Below are 18,194 nucleotides of genomic sequence, written 5' to 3' on the forward strand. Positions count from 1 at the left end.
CCCATATTGTACTCCCTACTCCATCTGTGCATGCACATGGACACACGGACACACACACTCACACGCACTTCATTGCTCAGAAAGTTTGGAATTTTTCCTTCAAGATTTTCTTAGGGATTTCCTTACAATTTCCTGTCCTATTTAAAGAAGACCTAAGGCATATAAATTTTCCGTTGCATCATCAGTATCATCCATTTATGTTTAACTATCACTTGTTCATGCATTCTCTTGTTTTCCCAAATGCTCAGATCCATGCTCTGACTTTTATTCAGTTTGAACAGTTTCTATGTATTTCCTCCCATGGGTTACAAGGGTGGCGACATGTTGAACCCTTACTTGTCCTAAAATATCATTCTTTTGCATTAAATGATATCTTGCCTGTGTGTAGAATTCTTGGAACTTTGATTTTCTTAATAGTCCACAGTCATTCCATTGTCTTTTGCTTGAGAGTATAGTTTGTAACTCAGATACTGGTCTGGCTCAATTACTGTCATAAGTGAGCTGGGTTTTTTGGTTTTGTTTTTCTGGAAGTTTATAAGATTGCCTCTTTACCTTTGTAGTATTTCAATAATTTTTAAGGCTATATTCAGTTTCATTTGGAATTTTTCTTTAACTTCAGGTAATTTCTTTCATTTCATACTTTATTATGGCCTTTCTTCTCTATGTTACTCTCTATGATACTTTCTCTCCTTCTGAATATAATAATATTTGCAGGAGAGACCTCCTAGATCTGTCCTTTGAGTCTTTTTGACTTTTTGTTTATAGTTTCCATTTTGTGTTTTGTTTTTTTTTGGTAATTAATTAATTAATTAATTAATTTATTATGTTCAGTTAGCCAGCATATAGTACATCATAAGTTTTTGTTGTAGTGTTCAATGATTCATTAGTTGCGTATAACACCCAGGGCTCATCCCATAGTTTCCATTTTGAAAAATGTTTTTGACTTCTGTTGAATATTTCTTCCTTTTGCCCACTCAGAACATCTGTTTGGTTCTTAGCAATGAATGTTCTGTTTATCCTATTTTAAAATCCAGGCATCAAATTTTATTTTACCATTAATTTTCGAAAGTCCTTTTTTTCCCCTCTATGATTGAATCTCCTTGAGAGTTTACTTCTGTTTTTGTTAAACGTATCCTTATCTTCTCCATTGACTCTGTCTTCACTGGAACCACCTTTTCTAATTACTGGGTCTGGTCTTCTCTCTCAACATATGGAGAGCTCAAAGAGGATATCATGGGTTGTCTGTACCCTCAGGTTAGGCCAGTCCCTTGGGGCCTCTGAGCCAAGAAAAATGAGCCTTAAGGGAAGGCTGGCCAGTGTTTGTTTACTGGATGAGCAGCGAAGGGGCTGGGCTAACACAGAAGGGGTTCACTTGCTGCTGAAGTACATGCAAGAGTCCCATGCTCCCTCTGGACTCCTCCAAGAAGGGGATGGACAACTCCTCCTCAGCTGCACAGACTAGGAAAAGTTTATCCCACTGTTGCAAACCCCTCCAGGTTGTATATGGTTATCAGGCTTGGGCAGCTTGTTTAATAAGGGGACAGGAATGGCCATTCTGGAAGGCATATTCCCACATCTGCCTAACTGGGCCTATCAGAGAAGCCTGAAATCCGAGATTCTTGCCATGGGCTCCAGCAGAGTGCCTTCTCCCGTGGCTCCGTGCCTACTGCTCTATCATGGCACAGGGTTCAAGGAAAACAAGCTTTGTACCTACTCCAAATCTCTGAAGAATCTGTGGCTTCACACACAGCCCAGGCCCCTCTCAATAGTGTGCAGTTTGGTTGTTGTGAGGCACTGGAATGTGTCTGAAGCTCTAGAGATTTGGAGTAGCTTCAAGGCTTCTCTGTCTCACCCCCTTCTCTGCTTCCCCGGAAGTCCTGTGCAGCATCTCTCCTCTGCTCCCTGCCCTGACTGGCAACTACCAGCAAGATTTGCATGGCGGGGGGACAGCTTGACCACTAAGGTTTTTATGGATCTCTTACTTGGACCTGTTCCACTTTCCACTTTCATTTTGTATTGAAGCAGTAATGTCCCAGTGGTGTCTCTTTCTTTCGGATGGGTGATTTTCTACCTATGAGCTGGTGTTTGCCCCACTTTAGCAGTTGTGGGCCAGCACCTGAACATCAAGCTGCTATTGATGCCTTTCTTGGAGGACTAGGGATTTAGCTGTGGCCAGCCAGTTATTTCACATGGAATCTTTCTAAGTTTAGTGTGTGCGGTGTGGGACTTCCTGACTATCTTCATGACACCCACTCCAAGGCATGGTCCACACTCCACTGGGATCTTGAGCCAAATATTAAACAATGAATAGCCACTTCAGTCAATATTTATTGAACATCTACTATATGCCAAGCAGTGTTTTAGGTAATAGAAATACATTAGTAGTGAAAAGAAAGATATGGAGCATATATTCTAGAGGGAGGGACAGATCATAAACAAGTAAAAATGAACAGTATAATTACAGAATATAAGTGCTACACAAAATATGAATGGTGCTGTGATAGAGAATAGTGAGAGGCTTCTATGAGGAAGGATAATTTAAACTGAGCCTTTTTTTTTTTTTAAAGATTTTATTTATTTATTTGACAGAGAGAGACACAGCGAGAGAGGGAACACAAGCAGGGGGAGTGGGAGAGGGAGAAGCAGGCTCCCCGCAGAGCAGGGAGCCTGATGCGGGACTCGATCCCAGGACCCTGGGATCATGACCTGAGCTGAAGGCAGATGCCCAATGACTGAGCCACCCAGGCGCCCTAAACTGAGCCTTTAAGGGGAGAAAGAGCAGGGCGCCTGGGTGCCTCAGTTGGTTGTGTCCGATTCTTGATTTCTGCTCCAGTCATGATCTCAGGGTCGTGAGATCGAACCCTGCTTTGGGCTCTGTGCTCAGCGGGGAGTGTGCGTGAGATTCTCTCTCCCTCTCCCTCTGTCCCTCCCCCTAATCTATCTATCTTTCTAAAATAATAAGTCTTAAAAAAAAAAAAAAAAGAGGAGAAAGAGCAAGCCAGGTGAAGAGATGAGGCAATAGCTTTCCAGGCTTGGGAAATAGCTAAGCAAGGGCATTAAGGTGGGAAAAATCTTGAAGTGTTCTAGAAGCTGGCAGAATGCAGAGTGACTGACATATGGGGAGTTGGCTGGGCACAGTCATAGAAAAGGAGGCCAAGCTCAGATCGTGCATGGCCTGAATGCCGCTGATTCCTGGTAGCATGGACTCTGTTCTTCTTGTTTCTGTGCTCCAGATTACTTAATACATTTCTGTTGACTCAAGTTGTGGATCACTCATGAACATGGCTTGGTTGAATGCTAATCCTCCTCTTCAAACTTCGCTGGAAAGCTTTGTCTAGGACTGGATTTCTTAGCCACTGCACACCATGTTGTAGATGCATCTTAAGGAGAAGGCTCCACACTCTGGGAGTCCCAAATGGGATCCCTGACCTCCCTCTTAAATGATTTTTTTTTTAATGTTTACAAAGTTTACTCTTTGTTCTGTGAAGTTCTATGGGTTTTGACACAAGCATAGAGTCATTATAGTATTGTACAGAATATTTTCACCACCCTAAAATATCACCTGGCCATCACCTATTCCACCTTCCCTTGCTCTTCCCAAACCTCTCATTACTTCTTTTGGAAATGGTTTTGATATTCTAAGGGCAGGAGGGCCAAGAAAAGCCAACACCAAATCTATTGCCTCGTGGGAGACAGCCTACAGCTGAGTCTTAACATCCATCTGCCTGGACACAAAAAGGCATTATACATACAGAGTTGTAGGACAGGTAAGTGGCTGCCACTCTAGAGCCAGAAATAAACTCTACCTGTAAATACAGCATTCTGATGTGCTATTTAACTGACTTCTTCTTGAGGCACTGTGGTAACTGTGGTATTGTCTCTAATTCTTCATCTCTTTCTGTATATAATCCATACCCTTAGCTATGCAACTTTGTAGTCTCTCCTACCAAGGATGAAATGTAGGTAGACCTTTGACTGGGAGCTTGGCCATGTGACTTGCTTCAGTCAATAGGATGGTAGCAGACATAAGCCTGGACTGCCCACTGGTCCCAGGAGAAGGATGAGAGACTTGTGGAGGAGATCTATTGCTATGGTCTCAATGTTTGTGTGTCCCCAGATTCATATGTTGAGATCCTAATCCTTGAAGTGATTATTAGCAGATGGGGCCTTTGAAAGGCAAAGCCCTCATGATTGGGATTAGTGTTCTTATAAAACAGGACACACAGAGCCCCCTGGCCCCTTCTGCCTTTGAGGACCCTAAGACTGCCATGTGAACCAGGAGGCTATCACCAAACACCTAACCTGCTGGCTCCATGATGTTGGAATTCTAGCCTCCAGAATTGTGAGAAATAAATGATTCTTGTTTATGCACTACCTAGTTTATGATATTTTGTTATAGCAGCCCAAATGTACTCATACAGCTACCCCAGCCGACCTACCCTAGTGACCCACAAATGGTGAGTGAGAAATAAATGGTTTTTGTTGCATGCTACTGAGATTAATGTAGCATAGCTAAGTGATCCAGGCACAGTATTTATTTAGATGAGACATCTTGGGAAACCTCAAAATGAAATGAAAGGCTTGGCAGAATCAGTTCAGCCTCTTAAAAATATTAAGTCTGATCACCACTAAAAATAGATAGTGTTTAAAAAGTGGGTGTCTTTTAACATAGGAGAGTGTGGTTGTGCTTCCTTTGTATTTTAAAGCCTGCCAAATGGTGAAGGCATTTTATTTTATTTTATTTATTTATTTTTTTAGTAAATCTCACAAAATACTGGGGATGAGTCCCCCTTGAAGGTTTATTTTTTTAAAGACTTTTTTAGAGCAGTTTCAGTTACACAACAAAATTGAGAGGAGGGTACAGAGATTTCCTGTATATTCCTCTGCCCCCACACATGCATAACTTTCCCCATTACCAACATCACTCAACAGAGTGGTACATTTATTACCAAGGATGAATCTACACTAATACATTTTAATCACCCAAAGTCCATAGTTTGCCTTAGAGTTCACTCTTAGTGTTGGACATTGTATGGGTTTGTAAATGTATAATGGCATATATCCATCATTATAATATATAGAGTATTTTTATCACCCTAAAAATCCTCTGTGTTCTCCCTGTTCATGGTGAAGGCATTTTAAACACTGAAAACTTCAAAGGTTCTCATGAGGTCAGTAGCCACTGCTTATTTTAATGTGCCAAAGGATGTGAATGATTGCTTTAATATGGTTCCTTCTCAGAGTGGATTGTCGAGACCAGATCAGTCAATGCATCTGACATGAGTTAATTACGTAGTACTAGTACCTCTATTATTATATTTCAAAGAGAGTAGTGTTTCAACACAGATAATGATTCTGAAATTGTTTCTCTTGTGGAATCCCCTGATGGCTGTTTTGATTCCCTTTCTAGTCTCTTGCAAAACTCACCCCGCACACACATCCAATCAAAAAAAATGTACATATAACAGATTTCTATGCTCTCCAGAAACATCTGTTCTTTGTTTTAACCTCCTGAGGAAACTGTGATATAAATATGTTTAAATTCGTTCTATTGTGTTTAAAAAGTGCTTTCACGAATGGAAGAGTAGAAAAATAACATCACTTGAAATTAAAGACTGCAATAATTTATTAAACAAATGAAAGAAAAAGAAAAAGAAAAATCACAACGGGGCATTTGAAGTTGAATTTTCATTATGTGCTAAAAATCTCTCTGTATAGGAAGTGTATGAGCCAGAGCAATGCTTCTCAATCTTGGCTGCACAACAGAATGGCCTGGAGAGATTTTTTAAAATCCTGATGCCCTGGCCACTCCCTGGACCAGTTGACTAGCAATGGAAGGAAGCTATTACCTAGCTATTAGCTCTAGGGCTGATGGACAATGTGACTGAAGCCCAGTGAGACCCAGATGCATGGAGAAGCCCCTGTCCTGTGCGAGTTGTAGTTATGGAGGGATAGAGCCACTGCCAGAGACATGCAACAGGGAGAGATGGGGGAAGAAGTGCTCTGCTCTCGTTTTCTCCTGCTCTTTAATAGAATCTGAACCCCTGTCAATGACTCCCATTGACCAAGCCCAATGGACTCCCACCAGAAAGGTATTGAGGGAGATACAGTCCAAAGGGTCAACCCTCAGTGGCACAGAGTGACTAGAGAAGGACATTAAAAGGGTTTGGGGGGCCACACCAAATTTAAGCAACACAACTAGCCAGGCTTTCTGAAGCAAAACCAAAAGCAGAGTGTGTGGCCAAGTACTGAATATGATTTCTAAATGTAATTTTATAAAATGCTTTACAAAACAAAGTGAAATTATTTAAAGAATCATCTTAAAAAATAATCACCTTTCATGAAATCGGGACTGTTCCAGAAAATCTAAGGTATGTGATTATGAACAGTTTAAACTTTATCATTCATTCAACATTTATTTCAGAATATTTTTTAAGAGACTTGTGCCAAACACCATGCCATGCTAGATACAGAAATCAGAGACATTGGAAACCATGTGTATGTACTTCTGGGTAGAGTATTCTGTAAATGTCAATTATGTCGTTTGTGTAGTTCAAATCTGTATCTTTACTGATTTTCTATTTGAGAGAGGAGTGTTCAAGTCTCCGACTATAATCGTGGTTTATCTATTTATCATTTCATTTCCCTGCCTATATTTTGAAGCTGCATTGTTAGGTGCAAACACAGTGCTATGTCTTCCTGAAGAACTGACTCTTTTTTCGTTATATATTGGCCCTCTTTAACCCTGATAATATTCTGTATTCTGAAGTCTTCTTTGTCTCATATTAATGTAGCTATTTCAGATTTCTTTTGGTTAGTTTCTGTGTGGTATGACTTTTCCCACCCTTTTACTTTTGTCTTTTCATTTAAAGTGGGTTACTTTGTGTATATATATACCACATCCTCTTTATCCATTCATCAGTCAAGGGGCACTTGGGTTGTTTCCATAATTTGGCTATTGTAGATAATGCTGCTATCAACATCAGGGTGCATGTATCCCTTTGAATTAGTATTTTGTGAGTGGGGGGATGGGGGAAATAGGTGATGGGGATTAGGGAGGGCACTTGTGTTGAGCACCGGGTGTTGTATGAAGTGTTGAATCCCTGTATTGTACACTGTATGTTAACTGATTGGAATTTAAATTAAAACTTTAAAAAAATTAAAAAACTAAAGTGGGTTTCTTGTAGATAGCAAATAGTTGGACTTGCTTTTTTATCCAATCTGATAATCTCTCTCTTTCAACTGGTGTCCTCCTGCCATTCACATTTAATGTGATAATCGATATGATCAGATTAAAACTTATCATTTTGATATCTGTTTTCCGTTTTATTTCGTATGTTCTTTTTCCCCTCTTTTTCTATCTTCTCTTGGATTAATTCAGCATATTTTTATTATTCCATCTTTGTCTCTACTATTATTATTTATGCTGTTTTCCAAATAATTTTTAGTGCTTGCCTTAGTTTCTCCAATATACATCTTTAATTAATATACATCCACCATCAAATATCTTACTACTTCCTACGTAGTTTAAAGACCTTATAATTGTATATTCTTAACTCCCCCCTTCTTTCATTTGTACTGTTGTTATCATACATTTTATTTTTACCTATGCTATAAATATATAATACATTGCTATTATTTTTCAGGCAGCTTTCTTTTAGAAAAATTAAATTTTATGTTATCTTTATTTATTGTATTTCCGACACTCTTCATGTCTGCGCAGTTTCTGTCTGATGCTATATTCCTTTAACATTTCCAAAGCTTTTCCTTCTTTTAGACTTCAGTGTGAGAGTTAATGTTAATCTTGTCATAAGCTGGGCTGGCTTTGAGGTTCATTGTTGGTAGGGTTATCTTCGGTATGACAAAAGCTTCAAATTCTTCTCAGTTTTTGTTTGAGAATGTCTATTTCTCTTTCATTTATCGAAGATATTTTTTGCTAGGTACAGAATTTTTGTTTGACAGATTTTTTTGCTTTCAACATTTAAAGGTGTTACTCTATTGCCTTATTGCTTGCATCATTTCTAACAAGGAATGCTGTAATTCTTATTCTTATCCTCTACAGTATGTCTTTTTTTTCTGTGGCTGCCTTCAAAATTTTCTTTTCTTTTTTTTTTTGCCCAGGAGTTTGAGGATAATATTGATGTTTTTGTTTGTTCTTTTGTTTGATTTTGGTATTTATCCTGCCCAATGTTCTCTAAGCTTCTTATATCTATAGTTTGGTGTCTGTCATCAATTTTGGGAAATTTTTAGCCATTATTTCTTCAATATTTCTTCTGCCCTGTTCTCTCCTCTTCTCTTCTGTGATTCCAAGTACACATTTCTTATCGGACATTGTCAGACAGCTCTTGAATATCCTGTATTGTTCATTTTTTTCTGCTCTATTTTCTCTTTGTGTTTCAGTTTGGCTAATTTCTATTGGCCTGTCAAGTTCACTGATTCTCTTCTTGATTGTGTCAAGTCTACTGATGAGTCCACCAAAGGGGGTTTTTCATCTCTATTTCTACATTTTTCATTTCTAGCATTTCCATTTGATTCTTTCTTGTATTTTCCATCTCTGTGTTGATATTACCCTATTTGATATTGTATATTGTCTGCATTTCCATTAGACTTTAATATATTAATCATAGTTGTTTAAAATTTCCCATCATACAGTTCCAACATGTGTGCCATATCTGAGTCTTTTTCTGTTGGTTGCTTTGTCTCTTGGCAGTGTACTTATCTTTTTAAATTGTGCTTCCATGTGCTTCATAACTTTTTGCTGAAAGCTGAACATCTTGTGTATGACAGTAGAAACTAGAGTAAACAGTTTTCATGACTGGAAATTGGTGTGCTTTTTCTTCTTGTAGACCTTTTGTGTGGGAGTTAGGGTTTATACAGTCAGGAGTGAGACTGTCTAACTTGCCATGGTTACCCTCAGTAGCACCACAGGCTTCAGATTCCTCTAACAATACCTTGTAGTGTAACAGTACCTTGTAGGGTAGCAGCTGGTTTTCCAGAGGGTGTTTTCAATTCCTGCTCCATCCTCAACTTTAGGTCTTTCCTGTATAATGCACCTCCTGAGAATGCACTTGCAATTCTCCCAGCAGTATTCTACTGTTACTCATTACAGAGCTTGTTAGCCTTATGGTGGGGTGGGGGGAGGAGGGGTGTTCTTTGTTGTCTGGTTAAGCTTTATTCTTAGGCAGATACTGTGTTCCTGGGTCCTGGGATATGGCCTTCTCGGGACTCCTGCCTCCCCTCCAGCTGTAGTTCTGAGCCCAGTCCTTGTTCCTGTTCCTCTCCCATGAGTAGAGGATATTTTCCCTTCCCTTCCCTCAGCAGCAATGGGTTTTCACCTGTACCCTAAAGGCAGTGTTATTTTCTTTCCCCCTATAGATTAAATCCTTTATTTCTTAGGGGAGAAAGGAGTCTGTGGTAGCTACTCTCCCTAAGGCCTGCGCCATGTTTTCTCCGGAGAATCACCAGTCCCTTTTATGAACTCCTTGTGGGGTCCATGGAGAAGTCTGCAAGGGGGTGGGAACTCCTCCTATATGTGCTGCGTCCCTGGGCTCCACACACTCTTGCCAGCCCATATTCAGTCTCCATCAAATTACTAACTATTATTGCTGAATTCTTTCTGGTGTCCAGCTGCTTCTGTCCCAGGTCAGCAAATACTACTTCCCATCTCATCCTGCAGATGTCTGTGCCTCCTTAGACTTGGGGCTAGTCGGTTGCCCTCTGTGATAGGCACAAAACAAGTTGCAAACTTGCAGTTTGTCCAGCTTTCTGTTGTTCTTCTTCTAAGGGTAGAAATTCTACCCTTTCTAGGTCTCCAGATCCCTGAGCAGAAACTGAAAGTCAGAAATATGGTTTTTATTTGTCTTTTAACAGTTTCCCACTTCCATTTATAAGATAAATAAGTCCTGGGGATGCAATGTACAGCATGATATAATTTGCAATGCTGTATCGTATATTTGAAAGTTGCTAAGACAATAGATCTTAAACGTTCTCATCACAAGAAAAAATATGTAACTATATGAGGTGATGGATGTTAACCAAACTTATTGTGGTGATCATTTCACAATATCAACATGTATCAAATCATTACATTGTATACCTTAAACTTATACAATGTTATATATCAATTATATCTCAATAAAACTAAAAAAATTAAAAGGATGAATGCTTTGGCATGTTAATTATATCACTAAAAATCATATGGTGTTTTTAAAAATCTTATTGACTCGCTTTTTATAATTAATTGGTGGATATAAATAATCAGTAGTCAGTTATTAACTAATTTTATTAGTTTTTTAGTTTTATTTTATTAGTTTAATTTTTCTTATTTTTATAGTAACTATAAACCCCCATAAAATACTTTGGGTAACATTTAATTAGAAATGCACAGGACCCATATGAAGAAAACTCATAAAATTCTCTAAGGAACATGAAGTAAGTCTTGAGTAAATAAAGAAGCAGTATAGTTTCATACAGAAGATTCAATACTGTAAAAATGCCACTTTCTCCTAAACTGACTTATAAACTTAATATCAATAAAATTTCCTACTGTATTTTCATGAGTATGGATAGCTGTGTATGTAACTTGACAAAAAAATTCTAAAGCTCATTTGGAAAGAATAAATGTCAAGAATAACCATGAAAATTTTAATCCAGAAGACAATTGGAGAAAATAATTGAGTTAAAATGCCCTTTACAAATATTAAAATGTGTGGTAAAGTTACCATACGACCTTCTGTCACAGGTGCAGGGGAAAATGAACAGATTAATGGAACAAAAATAGGCCAGGAAAAGACTAAACTATATATGACAATTTGGTATATAATAAAGGTGCCAGTATAAGACCATGGGAAGGAAATGGCTTATCAAATAAATGTCATTGAAAGGTATCTGTACATCACTCGCTTAATAAATTGCAGATGGATAAAATAAATAAATGTAAAATGTTTAAAAAATGAAATCATCCAGACACTAGGAGAATTTTTTTTTTTCCTAGCTAGGGTAAAAAAACCCAGATTCTTAAATAAAGAGACTACTAAATTTGTCCACCTAAAAATTAAAACCTTCAGTATGGCCAAAATAGCCCCCACCCCAAAGAATCTCTGCCATAAAAGTGAGCGACAACAGAAATATTAGTATCACATATAACAAAGTAGCAATAGTAGATTCAAATAGTTTTTATAAATCAATCAGAAATTAACAAACATCTTAATGGAAAGATAAGCAAAGGTATGCCATGCTGGCAAAGATGAACCAAACAGAGTTGGCAAGGGTGGGAAAGGATGCTTTTGTGTGTGGTTGGGGTGGGCATTAGTTTGCTAGGGCTGTTGAAACAAGGTACCACAAACTGGGTGGCTTGAGACGAGAGAAATTATTGTCTCACAGTCCGGGAGACTAGAAGTCAGAAATTAAGGTGTTGGCAGGGCCCTGCTCCCTCCAAAGCCTCCAGGAGAGAATCCTTCCAGGCTTCCTCCAGCTTCTGCTAACCCTAGGCATTTCATGATTTGTAGAATCAGCACTTCAACCTCTGCTTCCATGGCACACAGCATTCTTTCTGTGTCTTTGTGTCTTCGCAAGACCATCTTACCTCTGTGTCTCTGTCCAAATTTCTCTCTTCTCATAAGGACATTCTTCAAATTGGTCAAGGGCCCACCCTATGCAGTATGACCTCAGTTTGGCAATACGTTTCAGAGTTCCCCCTCATGAATTTACCATAATGAGATCTTTGCATGAATGGAGAAAGTTACATGCCCAGTTTGGTTTTTAAATCAAAGCTTTCCCTAAACCTGGAGAAAAATGTCAATGATTTTTATTTCCATTAATAAGGGAGTGTTAAGTAAATTCAGAATGGAACACCATGCATAAAGTAAGGCCTCTATTGATAAAGAAACACAGTCTAGACATCTTGCTAAGTGAAAAAAGTAGAATACAAAATGATGTTATGCCATTTCTATAAAATTGTACAACTTCACATTAGTGTAAAATAAAACAAAAATACACTGATGTCTAACATGGTGCACTTTATCTCGAGGAATGGATATCAGAGTGCTACCAGAAGATATATCACATGTAGTGCTTAAAGTCAGAGCATCTCCAGAGGTGCCTGGGTGGTTCAGTCGATGAAGCCTCTGCCTTTGGTTCAGGTCATGATCTCAGGATCCTGGGATGGAGCCCCACATCAGGTTGCCTGCTCGGTGGGGAGTCTGCTTCTCCCTCTCCCTCTGCCCCTGCTCGTGCTCTCTTTTTCAAATAAATAAATAAGTAAATAAAATCTTTAAAAAAATTAATAACAAACTAATAAATGCATGATACAATGAGAGTTACAGCAGTATGAAGAAAAACATAAACATAATACAAGTATGTATTTCACATATAATACACCATGTAAATATATGATACACTGTGGAATTCAGAAGTATGAAGGAAAATACAGCAGACTAGTGACAGAGAGGCATGAGGGGTTGCTGTTTTCGGTAGGGTGGTCAGGAAGGCATTTATAAGGGGGCATTGAGCTCATTCCTAACAAAAGTCAGACAGAAGGGGAGAATCTTGTGGATAGATGAAGGAAGGGCCTTCCACATAGAGGGAACAATGGCAGAAGCCCTGTATGTTCTAAGAGAAGATTAGTGTGGTCCTAGAGAAGCCAGAAGGTAGTGGTAGGAGTTAAGGTCAGGCTATGGATTTTGCTTGAATGAGATGAGAGTCATGGCATGAGTAGAAGATTGACATTATCCAACTTCTGCTTTTAAAAGATGTCTCTCTACACGGAATGTATAGTAGGAAGGCAGAAATTAAAACAGGGAGACCAACATGAGGCTAGTGCCAATTCCAGGCAAGAGACATGAGTTAGCTCAGACTAGGAGGTGTTGGTGGGGAGAGTAAGGAATGGTTGGATTCTGGAGATATTTCAAAAGTAGAACCTATAGAATTTGTTGGTGGACTGAATGCGTGTTTGGGAGGAAATAGAAGGAGATAATTCCAAGAGTTTTTCCATAAGCAATTGGAAAAATGGAGTTGCTATCTGAGTTAGGGAAGGTGGGGGAGTGGGGTTGGGTAATCAAGGGTTCAGTTTTGGACAGTGGGTATCACTCAAATATAATTATTATTGTTATTATGCCCCTGCAGGGCAAAGTGATACATTTAATACCAGAGTTATTTTCCTCTTTGTTCACTCCCTGGCATTTCCTCCTCACCCCACCCCCAACTTCATGTTAGCATCAATTACCTTCTCGGGTGATGGGATTAATGTACCTGGGGAGGAGCAGAGAGAAGAGGAACCTAGCCTGGTACTCCAGTTACAAACCCTGGCAGTGAAGGGCACGCCACCACCGTGGGCAGAGCTCATTAGCATTGGCTGATCCCAGCAAAAAAGCAGCAAGATTTTCTTCAGCTGGCATCTCTCTGATCATTAGTAATTGTTCTAGGGGACCGAGTGGACACCATTCTAATTAGTAAAGGAGTACCTGGCAGGTTGTGTTGTCTGATAGCATGAACTGGAGAGGAAAAAGAGCAGGCTCTGCTTTGGGAAGGTTAGAAACATCTCATGTTAACAGGTAAGAAAAGTTACCTTCATTCCTTGCTTTTTTTTTTTAATCTCATAGAATTTTCTAGAATTCTGCTTGAGTACAGAGAGCTGTTTGCCATAACAGTGGATATTATAACGTAATGGTTTATGTTGTTAAGGAAGCAGGTTTTGCTCCTCAGAAGGAAGGTAAAGGGAAGTTTGTCGCATTCATTGTGGAGCCTGACCACACCCCCTGGCCTGGCACGAACATCAGTGTGCAGCAGTGGATTGGGCTCAGTGTGCTTAACTGGCTGTTGCTATGGAATTTTGTATCTGTAATCAGAGCCTCTGCCTTGATAATTTAATTGCACTTAAGAAAAAAACAAACCTTGAATTTGAGTAAATCCTGAGAACATCACGAGAGGGCTTTTGATTAATGCAAAATTAAAGCTCTTTCAGAAGCATTAATTGAATAAAAAGAACACTATTCAAAGAGCTTTAAGGACATCCCAAATCATTTGAAGGTACAGACTCTACAGTCATTATCTTAAAATCTGGCTAATTAAAGTACTAAGTGTCATCAAACATTTTGACTTCAGGGTACTTTATTTATATTTGTTTCCATCTAATTTTCTTGTTGTCCTGACCATTAGGTGTCTATTTTTTTTTTCTCACATTGCCCAGTCATATTGGCAGAAAAAGAAGCCCTAGAATATTTCCAACTCAGTCTTTCAACCCATCCTTCTTACTGGCCAAGTGTTGATGAAGTATCATAATTAAAAGTGATCCATGTTTTCTGAGTTGGCTAAGACAAAATGTGCTTTTAGCTTGGCAGAAAAATGTTTTTTGACTGTGGAAAGAAACAAACTGTAAACATAGTATTAAATTAATATTTATATTGACAAAGAATACACTTAAAAATTGGTTAATTGCTAGTTCCTCAAAGAAGTCAAAAGAAACCATTAAGGTATGGCCAAAACATCACCTTCAAGCCCTTGGCATAATCATGTTACCAGTAGGTGTGAGTCACTTTGCTCTCTGTCTTGTGAAACCACAGGTACCATCTAGGAGGCTTAGTGCTACAGGTCATAGAAGACCCACAACACCTACACATTTAGAAAATTGATTACCTCACAACATCACTTTGTTGGCAGGGAGTGCTCTGAGGTTGGTTACTTCAACAATTCAAAGTGTTACTTAACACAAGTATCCTTTCTATCCTCCTTGTTCGGGCTTTTGGTCTCACATTTATCTGGGTTGCATGTGGTTACGGTATCTCCAACCAGAGTCCACATCTAAGGCAGGAGAAGAATTCTGTGTCCTTTTCTTCACTTTTTAAAAACATGAAACTTTTCCCAGTAGCCACCCAGTGGACTTCCACTCACATTTGATTGGCCAAGTTGTGTTACGTGCTCATGACTAAACCCAAACCAGCAAGGACAGTGGGTTACTTTTGTTGTTGTAGACCCCATGATTCACCCCCTGAGACTAGGGAGGAGCCTTGTTTTCATGAAGGGCATGGCCCCCAACACCTACACAAACAAAGGCAGAGTTCTGTCATCAAAGGCAGGGTGGGGGAGAGATGCTGCTGGGTAGAAATGCATGGGCACTCTGGTTTTCTTCCTATCTTTTTAGCTGCTCATTTGTGGTCTTCTTACTTCCCTTCCTCTGCCTGTCCTTGAAATATTGGGATTCCTTAGGACTCAGCCTGGGCCCTCTTCCCCTCTCTGTGTGTACTCTGCTTAGAAAATCTCATCCAGTCCTATGGTTTTAAATGCCATTTACATGCTGGCAACCCTCCAAATTGATATCTTCAGCCCATAACTCTCCTCTGAGCTCCACATTTGGCATCTAACTACCCACTTGACAGCTTACTTTTGTGTTTCAGAAGCATCTCAAACATGTACATCAACTGAACTTTTAGTTTTCCCCCAAACCAGCCCTTCTACAGGCTTTCCCATCCTAGTAAACAGCACCTCCATCTGCCTAGTTTTTCAGAACAGATGTGTGGGAGTCCGTCTTGACGCTTACCTTCCTTAACTGTCCATCACAACCACTTTTCAACAAGGCATCTAACGTGCCACTCCAAGGGTCCAGCCCATAGTAGGTGCTCAATAAATATTTGTTGAAAATTGATTGAATGTGCTTATGTGGTACATACCTTGATTGGAGAATGGAAGTGTGGAGGTTAGAAAGAGCATGAGGGTGATAATGGGTGACATTCTGATAAAGATGTTCATTCTGGGATAAATTGAAAGAAACATTCACAGCACTTTCTGAGAGGTACAATGCCATTCTTCCTCTCCAATTCAAACATAATCCCATCAATCTTTTGACAGGACTTCCATGAGCACTAAAGAAGGGGTGTACATGAAATTTTACAATATCTCTCAGAGGCATTGGCCTCCATACTGCTCCCGGTAGCAATGCCATGTTTGGTGGTGCAGCATACGATGAGAGCCCAGGGTGAATTGAAGTTGTAATGCATGACCTACATTTTCCCTCAATAAGGCTTGTGATCAGTGACTAATGAAATGGAAAGCGGAGAGATGTTATTCTTGTCTTTTCCATCATCAATGATGCTAATAAGCTATGACGTTGAAAAGATGGAGAATTACACCAGTCAGCTACTGCTGCTTAATAAGCACCTAGAAAATCTTGATGGCATAGAGCAATGAGCATTTATTTCCCATGCATCTTCAGCTTGGCTGAAGTGGCTCATCTAGGTTGGGCATTGCTGGGGTAGTTCTTGAAGCTGGGTTTGACAGGGGGTGACTTTATTCCACTTGTGGGTCCCAACCAAAGGGGCAGCAGCTTCCCAAGGGAAGTTCTTCTCATGGTGATGACAATAAAGGCACAGGAGGGCAAATGGAAACACTTGAAGCCTCTTAAAGCCTAGGCTCGTAACTGGCAGACTGCCTCTTTGGCCAACTAGTCAAAGCAAGCTACAAGACTAAGAGCAGTACATGATGCCTTTTGTGGGACCATCTACTGAGTTACAGGGCAAGTTGCATGGATATGGGAAGGGTGATGAATCAGAACAATACTTCTATCTGCCCGAGTATATACTACATGTGAGAGAAAACAGAAGAGAAAGATTGGGTTCAGCTTGAACTGATCAAGCCCAGGGCGGGACTGCTTCTTCTCTGTTCCCACCTGCTTGTCACTGTAATTCAAACTACACCTTACAGTCCCTTTGGAATAGACTACCTGATATAGTCTCCATCCTTCCCAAAGGCATCCCATTAGTTATCTATTCAGGAATGCCCAGACAATTTCCCAGGCTGGTGCCCTAGATGTTGGTTCCTGTAGTATGGTTGTTATGGGAAACATTTCATTTCACATCTGCTGACACAATTTGCTGCCTCTCTAATTTTTTTTTAAAAGGAGAAAGAGAGAGACTCGTACTCTGATGGCTGTAAAGGATAATGAGTAATTTATTCAGAGCTATATACAAATCAGACTATCGTCTTCCAGACAGAATCAATAATATAATTTTAAGCCCACACACATTTACAAATGCTAACACTCCAGCGCAGCTGGGTTGCCATGGGCAACCAGGGCATGCCAGCTCGTGATCTGAAACAGGCCCATGTCTCCCAGCCTGGTAAGCACATTCTGCAGACAGAATCCAAGGGAGCCAAGGATGTTAGTGTTGGCTCTGATCTGACCGCCGCACAAATGCACCCCTGTGATGGTTTGGATTAGTTCTTGATTGAACTGCTCAGCTTTTTAAAACTCCTATTTGCATAGGACTTCTTCAATATCCCTTCTGTGACTCTGTTTAAGAAGGCTGGGGGACAGAGTGGGGACCATGGAAGGAGCTGTGTGGATGAGAGCAGGTGACAAGAAACTCTGCCATAACTGCTGAAGGTCAGAGGTGAGGGAACAGGCTGGTTAGTAAACTAGAACACTGGGCCCAATGGGTCTTTGCCCAAAGAGGGCCTGATCAGATGTTGGTTGAGAAAACAAGAGCAAGAAACAAAAAGGCATGAAGGGAAAGGAGAAGGTGGTCGGGCAAATGCCAACGCTGGGAATGGGGTGAGAGGCAGGCAGGTCCCATTAAAAAGGCTGCAGGAAGAGAGGGCACACAGGAATGGTCCATGATGGTTCCATTTAAATATGTCAACAGAAACCAGAATTCATTGTCAAAAGAGTCTGTCTTAGTCAGCTCAGGCGGCCATAACAAAATACCACAGACTGGGTGGCATAAAAGTAGACATTAACTTCTCACAGTTCTGGAGACCAGAAGCCCAAGCATCAGGGTGCTGGCATAGTGGGCACAGTGGGAGTCTTGTTGAGGGTTCTCTTCCCAGTTTATAAACAATCAACTTCTTGTATACTCACATTATGGAAAAACATCATCCCTCTTGTGTTTCTTTTTACAAGGGCACTAATCTCATTGAGGAAGATTCTGCTTTCATGACTGAATCTCCAAGTACTATCACTCTGGGGATCAGGGCTTCAGCATATATATTGGGTGGGGACACAAACTGAATTATGAGATGTTCCAGGTGAGAGAGACACTGATATTCACAAAAATTATGAAAACATTTAGAATTAGGTGATTTTTTAAAATTTTATTTTATTTTGTTAAGTTATGTTAGTCACCATACAGTACATCATTAGTTTTCGATGTAGTGTTCCATGATTCCTTGTTTGAGTATAACACCCAGTGCTCCATGCAATACAT

At 39.9% G+C, this 18,194-nt stretch overlaps 1 protein-coding gene across 1 annotated transcript in view; it reads right to left on the reverse strand.

Moving 5' to 3' along the window:
- HSPH1 (heat shock protein family H (Hsp110) member 1) overlaps nt 1–18,194 on the reverse strand; it is a 467,085-nt gene that overhangs the window by 291,494 nt on the left and 157,397 nt on the right. The gene's annotated exons all lie outside the window — the stretch shown is intronic.

This window comes from Leptonychotes weddellii, chromosome 3, assembly GCF_054177405.1.
Source record: "Leptonychotes weddellii isolate Sample4059 chromosome 3, ASM5417740v2, whole genome shotgun sequence".
In the NCBI taxonomy this organism is placed as follows: Eukaryota; Metazoa; Chordata; class Mammalia; order Carnivora; family Phocidae; genus Leptonychotes; species Leptonychotes weddellii.